The following is a 14,918-nucleotide window of genomic DNA, read 5'->3' on the forward strand; positions in this document are numbered from 1 at the left end:
TGGTGGTGGAGAGCAGTGGCTTCCTACTGAGAGGTGGCTATGGAAATGGAGAAGAGCAGACAGATTTGCAACATATATTTTGGGAGTGGAATTACATATGAAGAGTGAGGTAGGAGAAGATGATACTTCAGGAGATGCAAGAGATCATTTTTTGCAGTCAGTTCTCTTGGGATTCTTGGTAGATACATCATATTACATAGCATCTCGTTTATTCCAAAGAACTGCTGGTCTTGCATAATACTTCTTTTTTAAAAAATGTTGCCAGAACTTTTTGATTTACTCATAACTTCTTATATAGCATCTTAATATAATGAGATAAGAATCTTAGTAAGATTACAATAATCCTGATTATTAAGATTACAATAATCTTATTATAAGATTAAATCTAATCTTACCGATAACATGTAAAGAAAACTGCATATCTGTAATTAATAAACAGATATTTACTAAATAGGGGAAACAGAACAGCCATCTACCTGTCTGCCTTTATAAACATATCATTTTCCAGGGGCTTTGTAGCCAACAATTAGATCTGTCTCAACCAAAGATTTTGCTCTTTCCCCTACACTGCACTGTCCCCCGATAGGCATGATACTTTACTAGAGAGTATAGGAAACATATATTTTACGAGGAATCCACTTCTCTCAGATAACTTACAGGCTTGTTGGTGAAAGGAATTTTAACTTAATCAGTACTGATCAGTAAAGGGCAAATATATGAGTAGTCTTACAAGTACATAAGATATATAGAGACGTTTCTGGCCTGAAGAGTCCCAGGACCAGAGACAGTATCTACTGCTCTTTTCAGTTAATTGGCTATGGGACTCACCTTCCCTAACCAAATATCATAGTTGTGATAAAGGATACACATGTAAGCATATGAAAATATGTTTACATTTTCACTCTTGCCTTCTGCAAGGTCTATCACTGGCAACCATGAGATCAGCATTTGGGGGGAAAGGAAAGGAAGTATTTATAGAGGGGGCAGTGTTACCCTCAAACAAAAAAGAAATGGGAGTTGTCAATCACTCATGGGAAACAAGGGAAAGAACAATCTTGATTTTCTTCCATGCCAATGGTATTATAATTGGTAAACTCATTCACATAAAAACCTGCACTCAAGCTGTTTGATCAAGTATTTTTTTTTCCCCCTTGGGCTCCACCCTTCAGGTAGAATTCAAGAATTGCCTTGAATCTTACCTACCTTTCCTGAGAATGCTTCCAAGTCTGTACATATAACACCTTCTGCTAAAGGACCAGTGGGCTTTTTCTCTGCATTATTCTCAGAGCTCCATGACAGCCATGCTCTGAATACCCTGCTGCCAGCCTGGGGCAACCAGGGCACAGCCATGGGACTAGAAAGCAACAGCTGGAGGAGCACTCAGGGCCTGCCTTCTCTAATAAAATGTACCTCTGGTGGGGCTGACTGCATCTGACAGCATCCCCATCAGGCCAGCCTGTGTGTCTCACTCTGTCAGCCTACAGAATACCAAGGTCCCCCATGTTCCAGCAAAAGAGGAAGCAGGCTAGCACTGGGCCAGAGGAGGGAAGTAAAAATACGAGATGATTGTCAGTCAATGAAAAATGAAGATTTGGGCCATTGATTCAAAAGTCTCCAATACTCTATAGTGTTCTACCTAAGTCAAAGGAGGAAATAAAAGAAACACACTACCAACATAATAGCTGTCAAAATGTCAAAATAACTTTCTCAGAGTCACAGGGTGGAGAAGGCAGGGAATTCTCTTTAGTAGTGTTCAGAGAGAAACCAGGAGGAACTAAATGTCTTGCCAAAAAAAAAAAAAAAAAAAAAGATAGGTTAGTACCAGGCTACAGGTGTAAAGTAAGATCACAGATACTGCACGTATACAAAGAAATGCAGAGCAAAATCATACACATNAATAACTTTCTCAGAGTCACAGGGTGGAGAAGGCAGGGAATTCTCTTTAGTAGTGAAAAAAAAAAAAAAAAAAAAAAAAAAAAATATTGCCAAAAAAAAAAAAAAAAAAAAGGATAGGTTAGTACCAGGCTACAGGTGTAAAGTAAGATCACAGATACTGCACGTATACAAAGAAATGCAGAGCAAAATCATACACATATGGATAGCAGATTGGGCCACATTCAGGCTTGCAATCCAGTGGTCCCAGTATGATTCTAGAACTGAGGAGCTCAAAGGAGGGAAAATTTACTACCAGCTGTAGTAAAGAGTACACCCCACGAGTTAAACAAGACTGTAATTGATAAGAGTACTAGGCAGGAGTTTGAAACAACTCAACAATGCTAAAAGCAGAAGAGGAGGCAAGATGGCGGAGAAGTAGGGAGCACCGTACATTTCACTTGCCCCCATCTCTCACACGGAGAAGGCCTGAAGCCATAGGAACCCTTACAGAATCCAGGAGTTTGGGAGGAAAAGGAGACAGAATCCGCTGAGAAAACCTTATAGCGTGAGTGTGAACTGGGGAAGATAAAATCGGGCCAGGACCAGAGACACGGCGGGGGGGGTAATCCCCTTTGCGGGGAGCCGTGGTGAGTCTAGGGGAAAAAAGAAAGAGTGGCCAAAACTGCTCAAGACACTGTCCCTGTCACTGAAGAAGAGAAAAACCTCCGCTTGGGACAAAGAGGAATCCGGTTTCCTGCTGTCCAGCTGACCCTAGGCGGGACGCACTCGTCCCAGGAGACCCCGGTTGAAACTGCTCCTCACTTGCCAGTCTGATCTGGACGGGCCGGGAGCAGCAGCTTCTGGCTCGATCCCCAGGGGGCAGTGAGAGGCTTGAAACTGCTCTAAGGGACTCGCCTGCGAGTCTATATTTTGAGCAATTTCAACGGAGTGTGCAGACTGAGATCTGGAAACAAGGCCTGGCTTGGGATATAGAGCACAGTCCACCTTGGCTATGCCCCCAGCACAGGGAGACCACACCCAAAAGAGTGAGTTGCAACGCTTGGTTCGAGAAGGGCTTGGGGCACCACCACTTTTCTCCCCACAACCACCAAAGGAGGACCCCTGAAAGACGCACTGGACCAAACCAAGCCCATCCCCGTTAGAGAGCTGCACTCTTTTTTTTTTTTTTTTTTTAACCGGAGCCAGGGCAAGACCAACATGGATGCACTGCCCTGATTAATTCCGGACAATGGCTTGTTTAACAGTCACATTTAGTCCATTCTCTAGATGTAAATTCTATAATTCCACCATTACCTTTTTATCTCTCTCTCTGGAGTAATCAGACTATATAGTTTCTCTGAGTAGCATTATCATCATTTCTTTCACCTTCTCTCCAACCATATTCCCCTCTTTCTCTCTTTGAATTAAGCCTCTGAGTCTTTCTGCCTGCTCATTTCATTTCCAATTTCACTTCCTCCCCACGTGTCATTTCTCTCTTTGTATGTGCTCTTCCACCAGCACTGCATCCACCCAGCTATTTATTTCTAGCTGGGAATTCTGTTCTATGCTTTAGACTGTCCTTTGTCTATTGGGTTTTTTTCTTTTTCCTTTTCATCTTTTTTCTTTTTATGTATTTTTATTTTTATTATTCTTCTTCCCTCCTTCCTCTTTTTTTCTTTTTTGTATGTGTCCTGTCCCTTCCTTTTTTCTTTTTCTTTTTCTTTTTCTGTTTCAGTTTCCATGTTTGTTGGATTTGTCTGTGCATTTGTGTGCCTTTGTTCCCTGCGTGTTTGTTTTCTTTTCCAGGGCTACCTCAAGAAACAAGCCAAAGTACACATGGTGGAGAGTCACAAATACCACCACGAGTAGGAAAATAAAATAACCAAGGTCTCAACGAGAGAGACCAAGAGACACACTTCAAAGAACACTTTCTGAATGGGCAGGTCCTGGACAGTCAAAGAGCCTTCTCGGGTACAGCAGCACTCACAGGTGCAGAGCGCATAACAAGCTTTTAAAACTAACAAGAGATAGAAAGCTAACCAAAATGATGAAACGGAAGAACTCTCCTTCAAAGAAATTCCAGGAAGAACTGACAGCTAAAGAACTGCTCAAAACAGATATAAGCAACATAACTGAACAAGAATTTAGAATAGTCATAAAATTAATCGCTGGGCTTAAAAATGGCATGGAAGACATCAGAGAAACTACTGTTACAAAGACTATGGAGCTTAAAAAATAGTTGTGATGAATTAAAAAAAGCTATTAATGAGATGCAAAATAAAGTGGAGGCGTCCAATGCACGGATTGAAGGAGCAGAAAGGAGAATAAGTGATTTAGAAGACACAATTATAGAAAAAGAGGGAGCTGAGAAAAAGAGAGATAAACTGATCCAGAAACATGAAAGGAGAGTTCGAGAGCTCAGCGATACAATTAAACAGAATAATATCAGTATCATAGGAATGCCATAAGAAGAAGAGAGAGGGAAAGGCGCTGAAGGAGTTCATGAGCAAATTATAGCAGAGAACTTCCCCAATCTGGGGAAGGAAACAGACGTTGAATTCCAAGAGGCACAGAGAACTCCCCTCAGATACAACTTGAATCAATCTGCAAATCATAGGGAAACTGGCAAAATATAAGGACAAAGAGAATTCTAAAGGCATCTAGGGATAAAACGGCCCTAACATACAAAGGGAAGCCCATAAGAGTGGTGACAGACCTATCTACTGAAACTTGGCAGGTCAGAAAGGAATGGCAGGAAATCTTCAATGTGATGAACAGAAAAAATATGCAGCCAAGAATCCTCTATCCAGCAAGCCATGTCATTCAGAATAGAAGGAGAGATCAAAGTCATTCCAAATAAACAAAAATTGAAAGAATTCGTCACCACTAAACCAGCCCTACAAGAAATCCTGAGGGGGACTCTCTGAGGGAAATGTAGCAGGGAACACAAGATACCAGAGACATCACCACAAGCATGAATCCCACAAATGACACAATGACTCTAAACCCAAATATTTCAATAATAACACTGAATGTAAACGGATGAAATGCCCCAATCAAAAGACATAGAGTAGCAGAATGGATGTTGCTATTTGCTGTCTATTTGCTGTCTACAAGAAACTCATTTTAGACCTGAGTACACCATCAGATTGAAAGTAAGGGGATGGAGAAATATCTATCATGCTACAGGAAGTCAAAAGAAAGCTGGAGTAACTATACTTGTATCAGAAAAACTGGACTTCAAAGGAAAGACAGTAACTTTGAAGGAAAGAAAGTAATTATAAATGTCTATGCACCAAATGGAAGCACCTAAATATATAAAACAATCACAAACAGAAACAATCTTATGGACGAGAGCGTGCTAATAGCAGGGGACTTTAATACACCACTTACAGCAATGGACAGATCAACTAGACAGAAAATCACTAAAGACACAATGGACTTGAATGACACATTGGACCAGATGGATTTGAGAGATCTATTTAGAACTCCACATCCTGAGACCATGGAATTCACCTTATTCTCAAGTGCACATGGCACATTCTCCAAGATAGATCACATAATGGGACATAAGCAGCCCTCAACAAATATAAAAGAATTGAGATCATACCATGCACACTTTCAGATCACAATGCTATGAAACTTGAAATCAATCACAGGAAGAAGACTGGAAAACCTCCAAAAACATGGAGGTTAAAGAACATCTTAAAATAAAGAATGAATGGGCCAATCAGGCAATTAGAAAAGAAATTTTAAAATATATGGAAAAAAATGAAAATGAAAATAGAACTGTCCAAACTCTATGGGATGCAGCAAAGGCAGTCCTAAGAGGAAAGTACATTGCACTCCAGGCCTACTTCAAGAAATGAGAAAAAGCACAAGTACAAAATCTAACAGCACACCTAAAGGAGCTAGAGCTAGAGCAACAAGAGCACCCAAAACCCAGTAGGAGAAGAGAAATAATATAAATCAGAGAAGAAATAAACAATTATAGAAACGAAAGAAACCGTTAAACAGATCAATGGAACCAAGAGTTGGTTTTTGAAAAAATAAACAAAATTGAAAACCTCTAGCCAGGCTTCTCAAAAAAAAAAAAAAAAAAAAAGAGAGAGAGAGAGAACACTCAAATAGATGAAATCATGAATGAAAATGGACTTATTACAACCAACCCGTCATAAATACAAGCAATTATCAGGAAATACTATGAAAAATTATATGCCAACATATTGACAAAATAGAATAAATGGACAAATCCTAAACACACACTACCAAAATTCACACAGGAAGACATAGAAAATCTGAATAGATCCATAACTAGTGAAGAAATAGAATCAGTTATCAAAAATCTCCCAACAAATAGGAGCCCTACGCCAGATGGCTTCCCTGGGGAATTTTACCAGACGTTTAAAACATAATTAAAAGCAATTCTTTTTTAAAAAAAAATAGAAATCGAAGGAAAATTTCTGGACTCATTTCATGAAGCCAACATCACTTTGATTCCCAAGCCAGACAAAGACCCAGCAAAAAAAAGAGAGCTACAGGCCAATATCCTTGATGAATACAGATGAAAAATCCTCAACAAGATACTTGCAAATTCAATCCAACAGCACATAGAAAAAATTATCCACCATGATCAAGTGGGAGTCATTCCTGGGTTACAGGGCTGGTTCAGTATTCACAAATCAATACGATACATCACACCAACAAAAGAAAAGATAAAAACCATATGATCCTCTTGACAGATGCAGAAGAAGCATTTGGCAAAATACAGCATCGCTTCTTAATAAAGACCCTCGAGAAAGCCGGGATAGAAGGAACTTACTTAAACATCATAAAAGCCATCTATGAGAAGCCCTCAGTTAACATCATCCTCAACGGGGAAAAACTGAGAGCTTTCCCCCGAGATCAGGAACACGACAGGGATGTCCACTCTCACCACTGTTGTTCAACATAGTGCTGGAAGTCCTAGCATCAGCCATCAGACAACAAAAGGAAATCAAAGGCATCAGAATTGGAAAAGAGGAAGTCAAACTTTCACTTTTCACAGATGACATGATATTCTACATAGAAAATCTGACAGACTCCACCAGAAGCCTACTAGAACTGATCCATGAATTCAGCCAAGTTGCAGGATACAAATCAACGTACAGAAATCAGTTGCATTTTTATATAGCAACAATGAAGCAACAGAAAGAGAAATCAAGAAACTGATCCCATTCACAATTGCACAAAAACCATAAAATACCTAGGAATAAACCTAACCAAGGATATAAGAGATCTGTATGATGCAAACTAGAAAACTTATGAAGGAAATTGAAGAAGACACAAAGAAATGGAAAAACATCCATGCTCATGGACTGGAAGAATAAATACAGTTAAAATGTCATTACTACCCAAAGCAATCTACACATTCAATGCAATCTCAAACAAAATTGCACCAGCATTCTTCTCAAAACTAGAACAAACAATCCTAAAATTTGTATGGAACCACAAAAGACCCTGAATAGCCAAAGTAATATTGAAGAAGAAAACCAAAATGGGAGGCATCACCATCCCAGACTTTAGCCTCTACTACAAAGCTGTCATCATCAAAACAGTATGGTATTGGCACAAAAACAGACACATATCCAGTGGAATAGAGAACTAAGATTTGGCCCCAAAAGTGTACAGCCAACTAATCTTTGACAAATCAGGAAAGAGTATTCAATAGAAGAAAGACAGCCTCTTAAACAGATGGTGCTGAGAGAACTGGACAGCAACATGCAGAATGAAACTAGATCATTTTCTCACACCATACACAAAAATAAACTCAAATGGATAAAGGACCTGAACGTGAGACAGGAAACCATCAAAACCCTAGAGGAGAAAGCAGGAAACAACCTCCTTGACCTCAACCACAGCCATTTCTTCCTTGACACATCCCCAAAGGCAAGGGAATCAAGAGCAAAAATGAACTATTGGGACCTCATCAAGATTAAAAGCTTCTGCATGGCAAAGGAAACAATCCATAAAACTAATAGACAACTGACAGAATGGGTAAAAGATAGTTGCAAATGACATATCAGATAAAGGGTTAGTATCCAAAATCTATAAGGAACTCCTCAAACTCCACACCCGAAAAACAAGCAATCCAGTGAAGAAATGGGCAGAAGACATGAACAGACGCTTCTCCAAAGAGGACATCCAGATGGCCAATAGACACACGAAACGATGCTCAGCATCCCTCCTCATCAGGGAAATACAAATCAAAACCACACTGAGATACCACCTCACGCCAGTCAGAGTGGCTAAAATGAGCAAATCAGAGAACTCTAGATGCTGGCGAGGATGTGGAGAAACGGGCACCCTCCTACACTGTTGGTGGGAATGTAAACTGGTACAGCCCCTCTGGAAAACAGTGTGGAGGTTCCTCAAAAAATTTACAATAGAACTCCCCTATGACCTAGCAATAGCACTGCTAGGAATGTAACCAAGGGATACAGAAATGCTGATGCATAGGGCACATGTACCCCAATGTTCATAGCAGCAGTCTCAACAATAGCCAAAACATGGAAAGAGCCTAAGTGTCCGTCAATGGACAAATGGGTCAAGAAGATGTAGTTTATCTGTAAAATGGAATACTACATGACAATGAGAAAGGATGAAATCTGGCCATGTGTAGCAATGTGGTTGGACCTTGAGGGTGTTATGCTGAGCAAAATAAGTCAGGCAGAGAAGGACTGAATCCATATGTTTGCACGTATAGGAGTATTAGGAGGAACTTAACAGAGGACTGTGGGGGAGAGGAAGGGGAAAAATAGTGGGGGAGAGGGAGGGAGGCAAACCATGAGAGACTCTTGAATGCGGAGAACAAACTGAGGGCTGATGGGGGTGGGGAGGAGGGGAAGGGGGGTGATGGGCATGGAGGAGGGCACTTGTGGGGATGAGCACTGGGAGTTATATGGAAACCAACTTGACAATAAACTATTCAAAAAAAAAAAGCCGAGATGAGGAACACATAAAAAGAAAAGAATGCTAAAGGCAGATATTAAGAAGGTACTAGAAGCTTCAGCTGAACAAAAAACAAAGTAAAATATTATTGGGAGAAAAAGTAGCATAAAACTACTCACCCCTAGTAGAAATGCAGTGATTCGTAACAAGGGAGCAAATAATCATGATTTTTTAAAATATTGATGGTAAAATAACTGGTAAACTTGTTCACATAAAAAAATGGGTGCCTCTCCACAGGAAATCTAACTGATCAGTAAGAACAAAGTAACACGAGGTCGTGTGAGGACTCTGAAGAACTGAGGCAGTTCTGCCTGGGGATAGAAGCCTTCAAGAGGAAAATAAGAACCATCTTTAGATATCTGAAGAACTACTGTCTCAAGATAAAAATGATTAGTTCTTAACTTCATAGTATTACCTTTCAGGTTTTTATCTATTTAGACATTTCCTTGTATCATCCTTGGAGTACCCCAATACCCAATTTTTGGAATTTTATGATGTAAATTAAACAATGAGCAGAGATCAACACAATATGGACAGAAACAAAGGGCAAGAACAATGATGTAATGTAATGACATTGACACACCCCGGGGTGAAAAAGAATGTGATTTGAAGGCAACTGCCCATGCAGGAGAAGCAAGCTAGACTAGATGGAATGCCAGGTGAAGGTGGTTATTTTGGGACTGAAAAGTGAAAACTGTCTAGCGTATAGGAGAGACTAGGTAGGGGTGCACTCTAACAGTTCTGAGTATGGTGTAAAAATATTCTCTAAGAGTGCTTCAAGAGATGAGAACTCAAGTGCAAAGGAAGCCAAGTTACAGTGCAAAGCACTACATGGCGGATGAGGGATGAGTCTCCTTGAACTTTAGTATCAGCTGTACTAATCCCTAATGCTATCACCTGGGGCAATTCATGTACCCTTTCTTAGGCTCAGCTCCTCATATGTCTAATGCATAGGAAATAAATGCCGTATCATCCACACTCCAAAAATCATAGATCCAAGTCTCCCTCTCCCCTGATGAGTATGCTTCATGGCAAACCAATCTTAACATTGGCTCCTTAAGTTCTGTATGTTTCCCATTCCAGAGAAAGCCAAAGCTAAGGAGCAGTAGGGCTATTTCTTAAGAGAACCATCCCAGACGGTGCCAGCCACATCATCAGCTCAGGCACACTGATAGGTAAGGCATCATTTCCAGCAGCTTATTTTGTGCCATCATGACTTTGCCATCCCTAGATCCTACATAATAGTACAATTTGCTGACAAGTCCTGTTGGTCTCATGTGACTTTATTATATGATAGTTTTGTTTTGTTTTTCTGAGAGAGAGACAGCATGAGCAGGGGAGGGTCAGAGAGAGAGGAAGACACAGAATCCGAAACAGGCTCTGAGCTAGCTATCAGCACAGAGCCTGATGCGGGGCTCGAACCCATGAACCGTGAGATCATGACCTCAGCTGAAGTAGGACGCTTAACCAACTGAGCCACCAACGCGCCCCTGATTACACCCAGTTTAAAATAACCAGCTTAAGTCTAATGTAACATGGTATTCCTTGATTCCTTCTTTATTAGAATCCACTAGCAAGTTAAAAATTCTTTCTCAAAAGGGAATTGTTTTTGAAGAGGGGGCCTTAGTTTTCTTCAAAAGTCTAGAGACCTCAACTATGATTTCCTTTTAAGTTTTTAAAATTTAAATTCCAGTTAGATAACATACAGTGTAATATTGGTTTCAGGTATATGATTTAGTGATTCAACACTTTTTCATACAACGCTTGGTGCTCCTTGTGATAATTGCTTTCCTTAATCCCCATCATTTATTTAACTCATCCCCCATACCTCCCTACTGATAACCATCAGTTTTTCTCTAAAGAGTTTACTTTTAGGTCTCTTTTTCCCCCTAAGTTCATTTGTTTCTTAAATTCCACATTAGTGAAATCATACAGTATTTGTCTTTCTCTGACTTATTTTCCTTAGCACAAAGACAATATGCTCCATTCATTCATAGTACCATCCATGTCATTACAAATGGCAAAATTTCATTTTTTAAGGCTGGGTAATATTCCAATGTGTGTGGATCTAGCAGCTAATTAGACCTCAAAAGCAGTGCCACTTATATTACAAGCTGGACCATCTGTGTAGACCCTTCTCTTGCTCAAGATTATAAGCTCCATGGGCAAATAAGTTGGAATATATGTGGTATATATATTGCTTCAAAATCAAAATAGATACATTAAACATCATGCCTGTTTCTTAATGAGAAAGGGATTCCATGTGCTGTAACTTGTATTTCTTTCTGGCAGACATATCCTCATATGCTCAAGGATATATCCCCAACATTGTCACTGAGGTGGCAGGATATCTCATGAAACTATTCAGGATAGTCACTAATTCCTGCTTATTTGGTCCTACCAGCATGATGTCAGTTTGGTAGACTAGCAAGAGGAATTGTGTGATGAATTTTCCTGAGGAATAAATTAAGGCAAATATTGATCGTCATAGCCCCTATCAAGTCAGTTACAGTACACTCACGTACTTCCATGTGAAAAGAAACTACTTCTGGTGTTGTTTATTAGGATGTGGGAAGGAGATCAAGAGTTTCAAGCTAAATAGCTGAAGAACAGAAGCCAATATCTGGGATTATATAATAATCAAAGTAACACATCTGGAACAGTGATTGCAATTGAATCCATTACTTAATTACACTTAAATAATCCATTGTCATTCTCAAAATCCTTCTGTCACACTGACTCTACAGGAGAATTAACTAGGATATAATAAAATTAACCATCTTTGAATCTTGCAAGTCCATAAAAGATGGACTAATCTCTGCAATTATTCTACATATGTATTTCCTTTAGTTCCAAGGGTTTCCACTTGGATTTTAATAGTTACCATTCCACAGCCAGGAGACTAACCTAGTAATCCTGTTTCTAAGGTTTTATCTTTTCCATCTATGTACCAGTGATCATAATGGGTCTGTGGACCCACTGGGCCCACTATTACATAATGCCAGACCAATTTTCTTTTTATCACCTGACATTCCTAAGTCTCAGTTCTGACCTCTAGATCACAGTACTGTCCTGAGTTACCAGAAAGTAGTGTTTTCACAGAGTCGATGTCCAATAATTTCTCCCCAGACAAGGTATTTCCCAATGGTCAGCAAATAATGAAACTTGAATTTTCTACAGATTTTTTGGGGGAAGGCTAGAGCAAGATTTACAAATAACACTTGGAAAGTTATAAGGAAACTTCCTTAAGCATGCTCAACTTCTCCTTCCCTTCAATGGTGCTAGGTCAGGGTTATAAGTTATATATATACATATATATATATATACATATATATGTATATATATATGTGTGTGTGTATTATATATGTGTGTATAATATATATTAAATATATATATGTGTATTATATATATATATATATCTTTTTTAGGCACAGATTGCAATAATTCTATGTAGATCAAATTATTCTGATTACCACTTATGCCCTGCTGCATTCAATGATAACATGTTTATCTTGCTTCTGAGGATTGATGGCTAATAATTTGCCTCTGATACTCTAGGTATCCAACATTTTCATTGAAATCAGGAAGCCACTTAAATAGTTGCTCTTCCCACTTTTATCCAAGCCTAGAGAGGATAGCCAGCAAAGTAATTTTTAAAGTCTCTGATCCTTCCCTCATCAGTGTATTTTTAATGTGAGATAAAGTGAGTATCATCTAAGTTCTCTTGTAGGACATGTTTTGGGAAAATGAACTGATTATTTATCCCTTCCAAATCCCATGTCTTCCAAAGACTCTAGAATCCTTGCTTTACATTAAACCCAAGGCATTTTTGCCCTCTTCGATTCATTTGGCATAGGTTACTACTGAGTCCAGTTTTAATCAACAATCCCAGATAACAATTAAATCCATGTCCAGTTATTTGAGTTCATCTGGCATAGCACAATTAATCCTGAATCTCCTGTAAATGCACCAAAATTGAGAAATTCATATGCATCTAAAATGTATTTCTCCCTCACTGGTCTTGCATCCTTAGGACTAATTCCAATTGGTATTTCCCAAGATTTTTTATTAATGTACAGTATTGAAATGCTTAAGTCAACACCTAGATCTGATGTGTAATTGATCCCTGAGAGCATACTGGGATCTAACTCCAGATGCTGGATATAGTGATTGAGTGGGGCAGGAGGAATTTGGCATCTTATTCCATGAAGTCATCACAATGTCTCAGGTATCATAGAATCAGACTCATTAACAGGAGACAGGGGTGGCTTCTGCTGCTCTAGGATGTTAAGGGAAACTGGACTTAAATTTTCCTCAGTGTTCCAATTCCATTCTTCTAAGATCTACTTCTTTACCAACCAAAGTCCTACCTTTTATCTGAGAGACCTGGTAAAACTATGGATTGAGCCTATGTTTTAACCCAGCACCCTACATGAATATGTAGCCATTTTTGCACACATCAGCCCTGGGACTATAGGAGATTATTTTAGGTGAGACAACGACATTTAAGACCCTGAGTCTGCTATTGTTCAGCTCTTCAATGTAGTTAGAAGCAGCCAGTCTTTCCCCCTAGAACTATGCACTCTATAATGTTCCCCTAGAACTATGCTCTCTATAATGTTCCCCTGCAGCATTTTTCTTTTTTCCTTTTCCAGGCTGTCAAAACCACTCCTTCACTCCTGGTGGCCACAAGTGATAAGTATAACAGTTTGCACTGGGTGGCATAGAATAATACTAATGCCCCACCCTTAGTGCTAACTGGAGACTTCCCCATCCAAATCAGAGAGCCCACCCCATGTTCCCTTTCTTTTCAGAATGTGCAACCACTTTTGGTCCCAATTACTCTGTTGGTCAGTTCTTAGTTGCAGGCAAGAGAGTCTATTGTTAATTTTAGAAGAAAGAGATGTCCATCCACAACACAGAGGTGTTCCAGTAGAAATTCCACTGATAGTGCCACCTACTGCTTAAAACACTAGGGGCTAGACCCCAGAACCTTCAATACAATTGCAATGAAAAAAAAAAATCTAAGTGGCTTCACAAATGTACTTTCCACAAAAGCTGCATATCATTATGTTTTGATGTTTACATCAGCCTTTAAGGCCTCATCCAGGTGCATCCGTTTGGCCAAATCGGATCATAAATCTGAGCTCCAGGAGTCCGACGAATGAAGCATTACACTACAGGAAACACAGGCCACAAGAAGGTTGGCATGGTGTGGAATGGACCTATCTTCAGAAGCTGCCACAGTGACTTTTCCCTTTGTGTGGTGACTTTTGATCCATGATGCAGTTGAGACAGAAGCTACTTCCTAGTTGAACCTGGAACATGTTTGCCATAGCTGCTCTTTTTCACTGGTAGAAAAACATCTGCAGAGGAAAATTTCCATGTCCAAACTCAAACTTGCCTTACATTTTTTAAAAAATCTCTCATATCCAAGGTTGGACAAGTACAGAATGTTAAGAAATAGCTTATTCAGTCTCAGTCCCTACCATCGTGGATCTGCACTCAAATGAGAAAGGCACATAAGTAAACAGTGATAAAATATTATGGTAAGTGCAAGGGGTGACGTGCACAGGAAAATATTGTGGACGTAACTATAATGATAATGAGGAAAGCTAAAATGGATTGAATGCATCTCGCGGTGTTCTAAGACACACAACACTTGTTGTGTTTTATGTCACACCATGATTCCTAACTAAAACTCAACTGGATCTTTGCACTCTTATTGTTCTGCAACTCACATATTCTCTGGGTCCTGGGAGTGGCCTGACTGTCACCTCCCCAATCATACCGCGGAAGAAGCAGCTGGTGTCCTTTACACCCTAAAACTAGTAGCTCTAGTCCTAGGTCCTGACATGCTCCCCTTATAGACTGAACAGTGATGACATCCTTGCTTAGTTTTGTTCCAGTTCCTCCCCTCCTGAAGAGAAGACAATATAATTTGGAGTTTACGTAAGTTTATTTTCCAGCAAACAACTTTATCTTTAAAAGTTTGCACCTGACATAGTTGGGGGGGGGTATCTTATTTGTTCCAAATCATTTCATCTTACCCT

The sequence above is a fragment of the Hyaena hyaena genome, unplaced genomic scaffold (assembly GCF_003009895.1).
Source record: "Hyaena hyaena isolate Hyena2069 unplaced genomic scaffold, ASM300989v1 scaffold_1007, whole genome shotgun sequence".
NCBI lineage: Eukaryota > Metazoa > Chordata > Mammalia > Carnivora > Hyaenidae > Hyaena > Hyaena hyaena.